The following is an 11,328-nucleotide window of genomic DNA, read 5'->3' on the forward strand; positions in this document are numbered from 1 at the left end:
TTCTACGAACTTTAAAGTTTAATTGGCATAGAATAATCTCAATAAAATTAGGTATTATAATATATAGGCTTTACTGACAAATTTATTAACAGTTTATTTTTAAAATATAGTACCATTGAAATTTTATCCTTAGTCAGAATTTACACATCAAAATTGAAAATCTATATCATTATATTTACATAAAAGATACTAATGATTTATAGATTTTTTTGTCTTATTCTTGTACTTAATTATGTTAACCAATAGATATTTTGGCTAATTTAAAAGATTTAAAAGTTTTTGTTTATATTTAGCTGTTATGCGTTAATCAATATTACAAAGTAGTACAATGTCTGTCTGTCTGTCTGTCTATCTGTCCGTCCGTCCGTCTGAAGCTTAAGATCTCGGTAACCACTGAACCGATCAGATTCTACTCTTGAGGGTATATACCTATTGGTCCTGTGGTGATTTTAAGCTATTTTCTTGGGGGGTGGGACACCCCCAACCCCCCAAAAAAACAAAAAATCTTCCCCTTATTATTTTTTTATTCACTTTTTTTTCTTTACTTTTTTGTTTTTACTTTTTTTGTTATTTTATTTTTTTTACTTTTTTTTTCTTTATTTTTTTTTTTACTTTTTTTTGTAAAAGATTTCCTTGGTCCTTTCTTTAACTACCTTACTAAATAATTAAAAATCCCACGGTGGCTTGGGACAACAAAACCACTTTTCCAGTATATTAGGTAGAAGGAATTTAGTCCAAAGCATATCTAATATGTAAAGTAAGGATTTTTTGTCGCTTAAGATTTCAATAATACCTGAATCTCCATTTGAATGAAGATTAACATGGCTTCATGGGTTGTTTCAAGCTATTTTTTTTATATTAGAATCTTTGAATAATATTAGGCTGTAATTATGCTTTCCAAACAAATTTGAAAACAGAGCACCTATATGCTAGGTGCACAGTTTATAGAATAGGCCAATTCATGCATTTAGAGAAGTATTTGTATTTGTCCAAGTCGTAATATAGACTTGATATAACTAAAATACAGGTTTTAGGTGCATTTTTAGCTATAAAACAGATAATATTATTTTTAAAATTTGTAAAATCACGAAACCTTGTACATTTTAATTATAGTAAAATATAAATCCATTTGCTAAAATCAATTTTTATTGTACAATAATTTTTTTTTACCTAAAATGTCTATTTAGGCACAGGTTACAAGGTCCGAATGCCTGCACATTGAATTATGCTTAAATAAAAAAAGTAGCTTGATTTTGGGCCAGACTAATGTATAAAGAATAATTTATATGATTTTAATTTAGAAAATAATAAGTTATACGTGAAAAATGTAATATTTTGGAGAAACAAGTGAAGATTATTGATTATGGAACTTGGAAGTCGCATTTTTTTTTCTTTTCAGCTAATATGACAGCTAATACAAAGGCATGACAATTTTAGCCACTTGTTGCTGTTGCAAAATATTAATGAAAAGAAACAGTGGCGTGCGAACCGAAGTGGGCACTTGGGGCAATCGCCCCCCCCCCCCCCTAGCGTCCAAAACGCCAACCCCCCCTGCCCCCCCCCCAATGTTGAAAAATGCCCCATTTTGCCCCCTCCTTTCTCAAAAAAAAAACTGTTTCACTTTTTCCAAAAGATCAAGAACAAACCAAAATTTTTTTTGCGCTTCGCGCCACTTTCAAACTTATTAATCAATTAATCTTACCATATTTGGAAATTCAAAATTATGATCAATATTTTTTTTAACTAGTGTAGAAAAAGTTAGACATTGATAGTGGGATACATGATTTTCTCGGCTCCTAAAAAACATAGAAGGCAACTATTATCAAAGAGCATAATCACTAATAAAACATCCATGGCGGTCGGACTGTATTTAGCAGGTTTTTGGCTAATTTTATATTTTACATATTTCCCCTTATCTTTGATGCTTTTGGTCAGATTTTCAAACTTTTTTTGGATGACAATATCAAAATAACCTTTTCCATTGTTCTTGGCATCCAGTATTCAATTTACTTTGACTGTCGGTCAAACAGTCATCATACAAACAAAATAGGGTTTTGTGCTATACTACTTATGCTATGAAAAGACAATGGCTGATTAATTGATGTACAATACATCCCCAATGATAATACACAACGTTAATCATTATAAAGATTAAAATTAGAGGATTGAACGTATGGAAACTCAACTTATTACCCAACAAATCAAATTCAATCAAGTCCCTAAAGTTGGTGAGTCAATTAATAAGAAAACTATAAGAAAAACGAATATGAAACTTTTGGGACTAATAAAATAAATAGCCCAATGTCCACTCCATCCCTACATATTTGAAAAAGAATTTGCACTTTGCAGCATTTCAAATGAGTTCTACTTTTCTTCACATGGTATATTTTGTTGTTATTTCTGTAAAAACATTTGTAAACATCAAATATTTAAACAAAAAGTTATTTTATGTGAAAAAAAATTGCCCGCTTTGCGCGCCAATTTATGAGTACATTTCAAACTGCTTTGACAATTATCTAAGTCTTTTTCCTCAAAACTGTATGTCTGTTTAAATGTATAACAATACATATCATTTTTTTGTGTATATTCCCTTAACTATAAATGCCATGTTTTTTCTAGCAATTTACATTAAAAACCCTAATTAAAGCTCACAACACCCTATATTCTTGACTTGATAAAATAACACAACTCTTATTGTCTTTTATTGATTTTAGTTTGAAGGTGGTGTAAAATTTTTTGGTGCGCTTCGTGCACCAATCTAGCAAATCCTTACAATTTGCAATCACAACTTTATAAAAAAAAAGTGAGATTTTTAAAATGCCATTTAAAGAGGGTGGGAGATGGTGATATAACTTTTAGCTATCTATAATACAAAGTAGAACGATGTCTGTCTGTCCGTCCGTCCGCCCGTCCGTATGAAGCTTAAGATCTTGGTAACCACTGAACCGATCAGATTCTACTCTTCAGGGTATATACCTATTGGTCCTGCAGTGGTTTTAAGCTATTTTCTGGGGGGGGGGGGACACCTTCAACTCCCCCTTAAACAAAAAATCCCCCCCCCCATTTTTTTCTTTTTTTGCTGAAGATTTCCTTGGTCCTTTTTGTTTTGTAGAAGATTTCCTTGGTCCTTTTTGTTTTGTAGGAGATTTCCTTGGTCCTTTTACAATTTTTGTCTCAATTTCACCTCTAGGGGCAAAGCCCCTAGAGGCTAGGGGCGAATCCGCTAGTAATTTAATAATTCACTATGTCTGTCAGTCCTTAACAATATGGGGGAAATGTGATTTTCCAAATTATTTCCTAAAAGAGTTTTCTCCCCCCACCTAATATTTTTATGCTGGGTTAATCCATTTTGGGGGGAGGGAGAAGGGTAAATATTCTTTTATTTTTGCAATATGCCTTTTAGCTGAAGGGATGGGGATGAAGAGATGGGGGATAGGGATGGGGGATGGGAGGGGGAAGGGAAAGGGGAAGAAGGGATAGGGGTTAGAGGGCCCACCCCCTTAAAACGCCCATATTAAAAATAGGTATATATTATCAAAATTTAGGGGGGGGCAAAATTTTGCAAATTGTTCAAAATGCCCCTCCCCTAGACAAAGTGCTTCGCACGCCACTGAAAAGAAACATCAGATGTAAAAGGCAGCTCTGTAATTGCCCCCTTCCCTTACTTACTCTTACACTTTTTGGCAAAAAAACTGTTCACAAGAACATGGACGTTAAAGTTCAGAGGCAGTGCAGTCAAAGAGATGTTTGTCTTCTGAATACTACCTAACTTAATATATTTAGATGGTGATTGAATAACACGTTCAAAAAAATGTATGTGGTCATACAGTACTTGGAGATCACTTAATTTTTTTTCTTTAATAACTCACTCCACTGATGATTACTTTATAGGATAACTCAATAAGTGTATTATATTAGCTTTCACTAATTAAAAGACTAAGTAAACTAGTCAAAAGGACAGTATTCGACCACCAAGCATTTTACATTGGGCCAATCTTTCCTACCTAAAAGGGCTAAGGATAGCTCTTTAATCAGCGCATCTCTGGACGCTTGGCTGCCTTGTTTGGCAGACACAGGGATAGAGGATATCCAAACAATAACTTTTTGTTGCCTTTATTTTTGTCAATTTCGTCTGACAATTTGACTTGAATATTAACAAGGATGACAACATCCATAAGTAGCGAAGCACAAAAACGTGGATGGGAACGTGTACATGTAGATTTAAAGTGTATTTTTTAAAATCAAGAATAAATTTATCGGAGAAAATAAACACGAAATCTTGTTTTATTTTGTATGATGACGACATAAAAAATGCTAATAACAATTGGAAAAATTATTTTGTTACTGATATCCCAAAAAAAGTTTGAAAATTGAACCAAAAACACCAAAGATGTGGGAAAATTCGTAAAACATATAAAAATAGCCCAAAACCAGTGGCGTGCGAACCGAAGGGGGCATTTGGGGCAATCGCCCCCCCCCCCCCTAGCGACCAAAACGCCCCCCTGCCCCCCCCTAGCCACCGCCCTCCCTGCCACCCCCCCTAAATGTTGAAAAATGCCCCATTTTGCCCCCCCCCCCCTAGTCAACAAAAATGCCCCTTTTTGCCCCCTACCCTACAAAAAGCAAAACTATCCCAGTTTCCAAAAAAAGATCAAATACTAAAAAAAAATTTTTATATTAACGCCAAGTAGACAGTTACTGTTCATTTAACCTTACCAAATTTTTTAATTAGTGTAGAAATTAGGTTATAATATTTTTTCACTGAACATAACAAACCAGGTAATAGGAAGTATTTTATTTTGTATAAAATAAACTTTTTACCAAAGAAATTTTGTACATCCCCAATGATGATACACTAAATTAACCCTTATATAGATTACAATTAGTGGATGAAATGTATGGAAACTCGACTTAATTAACCAACCAATCAAAATTCCATTAAAGTCCCCAAAGTTGTTGAGCCAATGAATAAGAAAATTTTATATGAAATATTGGGGACTAGTGTAATAAATAGCCCAAAAACCCCTCCCTCCCTGCATATTTGAAGAAAAAAATTTGCGCTTCGCGCACTTCCAAATGGTTTCTGCTTTTTATCACATTGCATTGTATATCAGGGAGTAAGGGAGGGGACAATGGGCAATTAATTCAATTTAAGAGTTTTTGAAGAAAGGCCATGAAAACCAGAATAATCCCGAAAATATGGTTGAAATTGTAAAGTGATTGTTGATCAAATCTAGAAAACCATAAACTAAGAAAAAAGTTCCAAGAAAAAAAAGCAATCATTTGAAAATTAGATTACCAGTATTACAGACTGACATAACCATTCTGTAATTAATTACTAGTAATATCTCCCTGGAACTCTCCAAATGACAGGGAAAGAGAAAAGAGATTTGGGGGCAATTGATGTGAACACGGAAAAAAGGGGCAGGCAGGCGTGTAGCTGGAGATGGGCAAGTATATGACCCACACGCCTTCCTGCCCCTTTTTATCCTGTTTATTTCCCCCACCTCACTTCTCTATTTCCCTTTCTCGTCTACTTTTAAAAAGGAGGTGGGGATGAAGGGAGTGAAATATAGTATGGGAGGGGGGCCGTGTATTTATATTTGAACTACTCTCTGTCTGCAAAACTATATATATTCAAAACTAACAAAACGAGTAACGGCATTTCTTGCGCAAGTCCCCAAACTCAGTCAGAAACTGCTAAATTCTTGAACATTCCCTTTAAGCCAGTCCCCAAAGTCTGAGACTCCTAAAGATTGAATATTCGATCCATTGTCCCCTCCCTTACTCCCTGATTGTATATTTTGTTTTTATTTCTATAAAAACATTTGTAAACAACAAATATTTAATCAAAAAGTTATTTTATATAAAAAAGAAACAGCGTTGATATTTATCTAAGCCTTTTTCTCAACACTATATGTCTGTCTAAATAAATAACTATATATGATGTCATATTATTTTCAGGATAAGTTTATCATTTTTTTTGTGTACATACCCTTACAAAAAGACATGTTTTTATGGCAATTTTCATTAAAAACCCTTAAAACTAACTACACTCTATATTCCTAACTTGATAAAATACGCCACTCTTGTTGTCTTTAATTGATTTTAGTTCAAAGGGGGAGTAAATATTTTTAGGTGCGCTTCACGCACCCCCCTTATAAATCCTTGGAAACACCACTTAATGAAAAATTAACAGAGTTTTAAAGTGCCATTTAAAGAGGGTAGGATATGTTGATATAACTTTTTAGCTTCTCTATATTTCACTATGGCTGTCAGTACGTAATGCTAAGGGAGAAATGTGATTTTTTCAACTGCAATTAAAAATAGAAGGCTAAAACTTAATGTTAACATTCCCATCATTATGGAGTATAATTAACTATTAAAAATTTATGGATGTCGTACTGCTTTTCAGGACATTTTTGGCTATTTTTGTATCTTTTAAATTTCGGGTATAGTTCCTTTTGTGACATTGCCTCTTAAGGTGCATTTTGTTGTATTTTCACAGTAGTTTTTCCCCTATTTATAGCTCCTGTGGGGCCAATTGCCTAACCCTGCGGGGAAATCACCTGACCTAACTTAACCTAGAATAACCTATTAAAAGCTACTATGAAAATACAACAAAATGCCCCTTAAGAGGCGTTGCCACAAAAGAGACTATACCCCAAAGTTTTCCATATTTCTAAGAGATTTTTATATCTGTATATGAACGGACAAGTATTTTTTATATTTTTTACATAGTTCTTTATATCTTGGGTTTTTATGGTACGATAAATGTTTTTGTGAACTATAATATTAAAAAAAATAAAATTTTTCGCTGTTTCAAGCATCCAGTATGTAATTTACTTTGACTGTCATCACACAACATACAAGAAAAAGGATTTGTGACTTTTTCTACCTAAAATATATATTTATTTAAACAGATGCTCTTTAAATCTACTTGTCTGTATTCTTATTAATGATTTTTTTGTGTTTTGCTACTTAAAGATGTTGTCATCCTTGTTTGGTAAATTATTTCCAAAATTAGTGTTTTATCTCCCCCCCCAAAATTTTTTTTAATGGGGTTATTCATCCTTCCTGCTGAGATTTTATAACATCTCCTTCCACCCATAAAAAATGTTATGTAATGTGGGGGGGGGGGAGGTTAAATTATCTTCTGTACTTTTTTTTCGAAGATGCTTTCTAGCTCCCTTACCTTTGGTCATTGCAGGGTGGGGAGAAGGGATGGGGGAGAAGATATGGGGGGGGTGAAGAGATGGGGGATATAAATGGGAAATAGGGATGGGGGAAGTGATGGGGAAGAAGGGATAAGGACTAGAAGGCCCATAATCAAATAATCCCACCCCTTAAAACGCCCTTATTTAAAATTAGTATATATAATCAAAATTATATTTTTGGGTGCTTATAATAGATAGATGAAATTTTAAGGAAGTTTCCCTGTACGCATCTAGAATATAATGTACTTGGTCCGTCAGTGTGTTGGTTATGGTTTAAAAGACACCATTTATCATAAATCATACAGTCATAAAGAGAAACTTGTAGTTGATTAAAATAACGATTCCCTCCAGAAACCGGGAAGGGGGGGGGGGAGGGGGAGTACCTTGCAGCTCCTAATAAACCCCATTATTATTACAGATTTTGTGATTTTCACCGAAATATAGATATATTAAGTTTGAAATAGTGTGAAAGCCATTATTAGTAGCGAAGCTACTTTATAATTCGAAATGTCCGTCCGTCCGTCTGTCCGTCCATCTGAGACAGAATAGGGGAAACGTGATTTTCTCGGCTCCTGTTTAAGATAGAAGGTTGAAATTTCTTGTCAACATTCACATTAATATAGAGCATAATTAAGTATAAAACATGGATGCCAGTCGGACCCCTTTTTAACAGGTTTTTAGGCTATTTTTATATTTTTCTAATTTTTCTTCATATCTTTGGTGTTTATGGTCCGATTTTCGAAATTTTTTCAGATATAGATATCAAAATTAAATTTCCTGTCGTTTTAAGAAAACAAACTGCCTTTTAGCAGGTTTTGGGCAGTGGCGTGCGAAGCACTTTGTCTAGGGGGGGGCATTTTGAAGATTTTGTAAAATTTTGCCCCCCCCCTAAAGCAAAGTGCCTACCCTTTTCTTTACGGACAGACAGACAAAGTGAATAATAGAGAAGCTAAATATTATCTTTCCTCTACTCTAATTACTTTAGAATGATAAGCAATTATTAAAATAAGTTTATTCATCTAACTATTGTTTTACCATGGTGCTGTATAAAACAGTTTAACAAGGATGACAACATCCATAAGTTGGGAACAATAAATGAAAAAAAAATATTATTAAAATGTTAAAATTAAAAATTAAGGATTTACCTTCAGCAGGTAAGTAAATACAAGTCCACCCCCCCCCCCTCCCCCCCCCCCCCCCAGAAATCATATTGTTCTACATAGCATTTAGGGTCGAACGCAGGAGTGACAAACGTCGGAGTTTTAAAAACAATCTTAAAGATGCTTATTCGTATATGCATACCTTAACCTTACCTAACCTGTATAGGAATTAGGAATACCTAATTAACTTAATATTTAGACACTCCTGTTTGTTCACTCCGACGTTTGTCACCTCTGCGTTCGTTCAGGAACTGTTGAACATACTAACAGAAATACTAGAGTTGTCGCCTACTGTCATAGATAATATTCTAATGAATTTCAGCTTCTTATCTCTAATAGGAGCCAAGTAAATTATGTTTTATAGAAATTCCACTTTCTGCTTTACTAACAAAGTATGGTGCTTATTAGTTAAGCGGAATTTTATCTCTCTATCTACACCAGCAGCTAAGTAGATTCCATATCTTCTATAGAATTGCCAACAGACTGACAGAACAAATGAGTTGGTGCGCTGAATGCTGAATTATTGGCAATAGTTTTACATTGTATAGCATCCCGGGGCTTTGCCCCCAAGAGAGGAGAAAGCTATAGGCAGACATCTTACGACTTTTGATATAGACTAGCGGCTTCGCCCCTGGCCTCTAGGGGCTTTGCCCAAAGAGTTAATTTAAAAAAAAAAAACATTCTGGTGCTGCTAATTTATATAAAGTAAATGCCTAAAATAAATTTTGTTTTGGAGGGGGGGGAGGCCCGGGGGGTTGGGGATGTCGCGCGTCCAAGGGGGGGGGTAATGGGCCATTTGGCACCCCCAAACGATTTTGGGGGTGCCGTAGGCACCCCCAAAATTTTGTGAACAATACCCCCCCCAAAAAAAAATTACCCCTACCTTGGGGGTGCCGTAGGCACCCTCAACGATTTTGGGGGGGGGTATTTACCCCCCCAAACCATTTTAGGGGGGGTATTTACCCCCCCCAAACCATTTTGGGGGGGTAATTACCCCCCCCAAAATAATGTTCTTTAAACAAAAATTTTGGGGGGGGTATTTACCCCCCCAAATTGAATGTTCTTAAAAAAAATTTTTTACTGTCCAACCAGTTAAAACAGTTCTTAACCATGATAACAAAAAATTTAATAGTTTGATCATGTTTTATTTGCTTGGGCCTTTATAAGGGCTAAAACCATCCCGGGGATCTATGATGTAATTGTAAAGCACTGAAGATTCCATAAAATAGATACCTAACTAAATTAAATATTTCATTAAATAATGAAAAAGAATTTCTATAGGCGATTTCTTTTGGGAGGATGTCAGGGTGTCTCAAAACTAGTCATAAAACTTACCAGGACCTATAAGACGCTTCACTTTAAAGTATAATCATATTGGTTCATTGGTTAGTGAGTTAATTATTGTATTTTTATGTTCTAAAGAATGAGATACTACTATATATTTGAATAGTAGTGGCGCCCTTAGCATCTAAGAACTCGTGTTTTCTAAAGGGTAAAAAGGGAGGAGAAAAATAGCCTAAAACCACTCAAAGGATTGACCTATAATAGTGTGGAACCATCATGGGATCTATGTGAAGCTTTCCTAAAAAGGAGAACTCAGTATTAAAAGTAATGAAATCTGAAGCTATAGTCAAATAAACCTTACTTACTACTTTATGTTATAAGATAGTACTTATTAACTTAATAGATTAGGTAGGTGCTTTTTTTACATAATTAAATTACCCCCCCCAATCAAATTTTACCCCCGGGGTAAAAATTTTTGGGGGGGGTAAAAAAAAATTTCAGCGAGCTTCGCGCGCCATTTTACCCCCCCCAAACACGAATTACCCCCCCCCCCCCTAAAATTTTTTACCCCCCCCAAAAAAAAAAGCTTGGACGCCCCTGATGTCGCACCCCAAAGAAAATAGCGTAAAATCACCACAGGACCAATAGGTATATACCCTGAAGAGTAGAATCCAATCGGTTGAGTCAGTGGTTTCCAAGATCTTAAGCTTCAGACGGACAGACAGACAGACATCGTTCTACTTTATATTATAGATAGCTGAGTTTAAGGAACTGTTGAAATTTATAATTTTTATGTATGTATATACAGTAACTTTAAAGTTTGTTTGAGTTGAATCAGTTTTTAAAGATTTTCATAAAATGTATAAAACTTTTATCTGTTTATATCTAAAATGTATAAATGATAGATAAATAAAGTCTAGATTGATAATCTATTAATTTGACTCATAGAAACCAAACGACATAATTGGTTAGAACATATATAACAATTCAGCTCAAATAGGGAATCGTATTATGAAATAGAATAACAGATCTATAGTATCCTTATACTAAAGTAACAGGATGTCTGTGTGTTTGTACCGAAGGATCTCGCTAACCGCTGATCGATCGGGTTCTCCTTAACAAGGTAGCTTATCATAGGTCCCGGGAAGGTTTATAACTATTTTTGGGGAGGGTACCACCACCCTCCCAAGAGAAATCGCCCCTAGAAAAAAATTACCCCTCCAGAAAAAGAGACTTGAACGAAACATAAACTAATTATTTCTCTAATTAGATAGTTTGAATAAAAAAACACTCAAAGTGCCACTAGAGGCCTCTAGGGGCGTAGCCGCTAGCAGATGTGTATACTGATAAATACCTTCCTCCCTTTTTCAATGACCTTTTTCGGCTAATAGCAAATTATTTTCTACCACTTGGCTGTGTTAATTCAACCGACACCATTGGTTGATTTTCGATTACCCGATAGAGAGACGGCACAAGGACACTGCGATGGGGAGATACAATTATTTCAGAACTTTATAATAAAAATTTGCCAAAATTTTTAAGCAAACGAATAAAAAGAAACGTTCTAAATCTTTGGGGACTAGTCTAATAAACAGCCTATTGCCCCCCCCCCCTCCCCCTCTCTCTTTCCTTCTCTCTGTATATTAAAACCTTGTGCGTGCAAAAAT

Source organism: Acartia tonsa, chromosome 9 (assembly GCF_053477335.1).
Source record: "Acartia tonsa isolate MP-2025a chromosome 9, ASM5347733v1, whole genome shotgun sequence".
Lineage (NCBI taxonomy): Eukaryota > Metazoa > Arthropoda > Copepoda > Calanoida > Acartiidae > Acartia > Acartia tonsa.